Source organism: Phascolarctos cinereus, unplaced genomic scaffold, assembly GCF_003287225.1.
Source record: "Phascolarctos cinereus isolate Bilbo 61053 unplaced genomic scaffold, phaCin_HiC Scaffold_2;HRSCAF=192, whole genome shotgun sequence".
Taxonomy (NCBI): domain Eukaryota; kingdom Metazoa; phylum Chordata; class Mammalia; order Diprotodontia; family Phascolarctidae; genus Phascolarctos; species Phascolarctos cinereus.
Genome location: NW_027555625.1, coordinates 128,324,230 through 128,329,169, shown reverse-complemented (window position 1 = coordinate 128,329,169; position 4,940 = coordinate 128,324,230). Strand labels below are relative to the sequence as shown.

The window sequence follows — 4,940 nt, the reverse complement described above, 5'->3', positions numbered from 1 at the left end:
TAAAAAAACTCAAAGAAAAATGTTAATTAGATCCAAACGAAATAAGAATTCCTAGAAGAGGTAAAGAAAGAGATAAATGATAGAGGAAAATTAGGAAAAGATGAGAATGATAAAAAAAAAGAACTAACAACATGAAAAAAGAGGGACAAATAAAAATACCGAAGAAAATACTTTGAGAAGCAGAATAGGCCAAATGGAAGAAAAGGTAAAAAAATTCACACACACACCCCAAAAAAAAGAAAATAGCTGCTTAAAAAGCAGAATTAGCCAAATGGAAAAAGAGGAACAAAAGCTCACTGAAGAACATAATTCATTAAATATTATAATTGCGCAAATAAAAGGTAATGAATGCAATAGACATCAGGAAACATAAAATATTATCAAAACAATGAAAAATGGAAGAAAATGTGAAATATCTCACCAGAAAAGCAGCTGACCTGGAGAATAGATCAAGGAGAGACAGTGTAAGAATGATTGGTCTACCTAAAAGCCAGATCCCAAAATGAAAACTCTCAAGAATAATATTGCTCCCAGGTCAAAGAGAAAATATTTTAAGTATACAGAAAGAAACAATTTGATTGCTGTGGAGCCACAGTCAAGTTCTGGTCTTCTTCATCAGGAATGCTTAAAAGTCCTCTATTTCATGAAATATCCATTTTTCTCCTGAAAAAATGATACTGTTTTCCTTGGTATATTTATCTTGGTTGCAATGCTAGTTCCTTTGCATTCTGCAATATGATGTTCCAAGCCTTCAAAATTCCTTTAACATAGAAACTGTTAAACCTTAAGTGATCTTGACTGTGCCTATTTTCTTTTTTTTTCTTTTTCTTTTCTTTTTCTTTTTTAGGCAATTGGGGTTAAGTGACTTGCCCAGGGTCACACAGCTAGTAAGTGTCAACTAATTGGTCTGAGGCCAGATTTGAACTCAGATCCTCCTAACTTCAGGGCAAGTGCTCTATTCCCTGTGCCACCTAGCTGCCCCAACTGTGTCTATGTTCTCTGACTTGGGAGCTCTGAAATTTGGCTGGTAGCTTTCATTTTGCAACCTCTTTCAGGAGGTGATTGGTGGATTCTTTCAATTTCTATTTTTTACCCTCTGAATCTAAATTATCAAGGCAGTTTTCCTTGATAATTTGTTGAAATATGATATCTAGGCTGTTTCTTTGAACATAGCTTTCAGGCAGTCCAATAATTCATAAATTCTCTCCTCAATCTATTTTCCAGGTCAGTTGCTTTTTCAATGAGATATTTCACTTTTTTTTCTATTTTTCTTTCATTCTTTTGACTTTGTTTTATTGTTTCTTAATATCTAATGGGTTCATTATCCTCCACTCATCCAATTCTAATTTTTAAGGAATTATTTTCTTCAGTGAGCTTTTGTGCATCTTTTCCCAATTGACCAATTCTGCTTTTAAAGTAGCTCTTTTTTTTGGTGAATATTTGTGCTCCTTTTATCATTAGGCCAATTCTTTTATTTAGGTGTTATATTCTTCAGCATTTTTTTGTGCCTCTATTATCACAATGTTAATTCTCTTTTCGTAATTTTCTTGCATCACTATTATTTCTTTTCCCAATTTTTCCTCAACAACTCTAATCTCATTCTTCATCTCTTCTAGGAATTCTTATTGGGCTTGTGTCTAATCTGCATTTTTTTTCCTCTGAGGCATTGTTTGTAGCTGTTTTCACATTGTTGCCTTCTAAGTTTGTATCTTGGCCTTCCCTGGCATGGTAGTAATTTTTCACAGTCAAGTACCTTTTTTGATGTTTGAATTTTTTCAAGCCTATTTCTTGACTATTTTTTTTGGTGGTAGGCTGGTTAGCAGTGATATGAAAAAAACAAGTAAATCATCTTAAAAGTTGCACAATTGGAAGGGATGGGAGGTACAGGAGAGGATCAAACATAAAGCAGCTTGTTATAAAGGTATATGATATATATATTTTTAAAAACACACTGTATAGAGTAGAAGCTCAATTTACTGTATGATCCTCTTTTGTGTTCTTTTTGTCTTTAGATGTTTGTGATTTTATGACTGATGAAACTATCACGAAAAATAATTTTAAATGTACATGGGTATAATACCTGTGAAAAGAGAGGGAAAAAAATACTGAGAGGAAAAGGATAATCAATGAATGACAGCTTATGTATTCCATTGGTATCCACTTGATATCAGGAGATCTAGAGGTAGGTTCCTAACATATTAAGCAAATCCCGTATTTACAGGATGACATGGGAAAGAGTTACTCAAGATGGGAAGGCATGAATAGTTGTGAGCCACATTGTTGGAATGGAAAGGAGCATCCACATTGATAAGATTATACATCTATTGAAGTGTCCTTGCCATTGCTGACCTACTATACCCTTCTAATCTTGATCTCTGTGCTTTTTTTCTTTTCTTGGACTGATATATCCTAGGAACATCTGAAACTTTTCATCCTAACCTCTCAGCCTAAAATGGAATAAAATAATTCAACAAAGAGATAATCAGTCATTTGTTTTTACTCAGTATTTAGGGTTAGTATAACACTTGAGGAATTGGTTGCATCATTGTACATATGCAGATTTTTTTATATAATGTGGAAATTTACAACTATATGTATGTATACACACATACATACCTATTATATATATATATATATGTATATATATATATATATATATATATATATATATATATATATAATACACATATATGTAGATAAAATGGAAAACCCTAATGAAGGGGAGCACAAAAGTAATCAATGCATCAATAAAGTATTATTACTGTTTGGTGTTTGGTGTTTTTGTTGTCTTCCATACTTAAGGGAACCTGTAACATCCATATACAAGGCAGGTAGTTATATACCTGAGGGGCACTGACTCTGCTTGATAGCAACTACTGAGATTGTACAAGTCATATCTAGCATCATATGCAAACAACAGGGTTTGACAAATCGTAGTCACACTGTACTATTCCCCATTTCTAACTTTAGAAAGAGACTCGAGTGTGTTCATACATTTTACATTGCTGGTGTTCTATCACTAATCAGAGGGAGGATTTGACCTATTTGAAAAGTGCATCATACATAATCCCTTACCCAGTCATGTTCTCTCCACAGTAAAGTGGCAGTGAATTAAAAGGCTTTAAAATTGCAGCTCCTTCTGGATTCTCCAAAGAGTATCTGCACTTTTCTTTAAATGGCCCTCCTCCAGATTCAGGTTTACCTTCACCATGTCTGAAATGCCATTCTGCCCCAAGACACATGGGACACTAAGGAAGACATCCTCATTAATGGCATATAGGCCCTTAATTGTGGTGGAAATTTGATGCACTATCCTAAGATTCTTCATAATGCTTTCTGCCAGATCTGCCACAGACAAGCCAGTTGCCGGGGAGGCATAGCCCTTCAGCTTGATCACCTCATAAGCACTTTCAAACACCTGTTTATGAACATCTTTCCAATTCTCTGAATCAGCATTAGTTCCTAAAGCAAGATAAAGATTCTTCAGAGAGATACCAGCAGCACTCATACCACTCCGCACAGGAACACTGGAGTCTCCATGTTCCCCGAGGACCTATCCATGACAACCTGAAGAATAGACACCAAGTCTATCCCTCATTGATGTAAAGGAAATGGGCAGAATCCAGATTGCAGCCACTTCCAATAAAAACAGTTTTCAGGAAAGCCACTTAGCTTCCAGGCCACATATGTCAAAGTATCTACTGGATTGGAAACAATAAGTAACTTGCAGCTAGGGCTATATTTAGTAATATTGGGAATGGTGAATTTAAAGATATTCACATTGTGCTGGACCAAATTAAGAGGACTTTCTCCCTCCTGTTGATGTGCCCCAGCCATAACAACCAGCTTTGAGTTTGCAGTTACACTGTAGTCTTTGCCAGAAACAATCTTTGGCATTTTGAGGAAAAGGCTGCCATGTTGGAGATCTATCTCTCTCCCTTTAGTTTGTCTTCTATTATATCAAATAGGACAAGTTCATCAGCCAAATCCTTCAGTAAGATCCTGATGGCACATGCCGTGCCAACTGTGCCAACCTGAACAACAGTGATCTTGTTATGGGGAACCTAGTCTTCCTCACTGACATTCATTCACAATCAGCTGATCCTTGGCAGTAGTTACCATGCTGGGGGAGATAGAGGTTGCTGGTTGGGCTGTGGAAGTTCTCAGTTAGATGTGAGACGGCTGCTCCCAGATTCCCACTATTTCTTGACTTTTAACTTTCTGTTAAAGTTGGGCTTTGTTCACCTGGGGTGGAGAAGCACTGAACCAAGGGCCAAATTTTTTCTTGGTGCTGTTTTCAGAGTTAGTTCTGGGGGTCTGCAAGTTTTCAGTGCCTCCAGAATGGTGTGATCCAGGGAGAGGTGTAGTCATTGATTTCTTGGTCTGTGCTCTGGTCTTTACCCAGGAAGGACCCCACTTCTCTGCTGCCACAAGCATTAGTGGTCCTCTCTGCCTTGGAACTGTGACCAAGATCCTTGATCTGATGCCGCTGTGCCTGCTCCCAAGGCCTACCGTTGGTGTTGTCACCACATGCAATTCATGCTGGTCCTCACCCCAGCATCATAGACCTCTCCTGCTGAACTCCTAAGTTGTATTGGACTGGAAAAAATGTCTCACCCTTATCTTTCATTGGCTCTGCTACTTCAAGATTTGATTTGAGGCATTATTTTAAAGTTGTTTAGAGAGGAATGTGGCAAGTGTTCAGTTCAGTTCCTGAGTCTACTCCATCATCTTGGCTCCACCTTGTATTCATGGTTTAAAAAATGTACATTTTGATAGCTGCATTTTAATATAATTTATTACCTTTGTAATTCTATGTGGTTTATGCTTTTAAAACCATTCTGAGAAATGGTCCCTAGGCTTCAGCAGATGTGTTCCTAGGACCATAAGTCATAAGGCCTAAAGAGACCTAGGAGATTGTCTACTAAGGCTCACTCACA

General features: G+C 37.0%; 1 pseudogene; it reads right to left on the bottom strand.

The window, feature by feature from the left end:
- Positions 1-3,121: 3,121 nt before the first annotated feature.
- Positions 3,122-4,122, bottom strand: LOC110207742 (L-lactate dehydrogenase A chain pseudogene; annotated as a pseudogene).
- Positions 4,123-4,940: the final 818 nt, after the last annotated feature.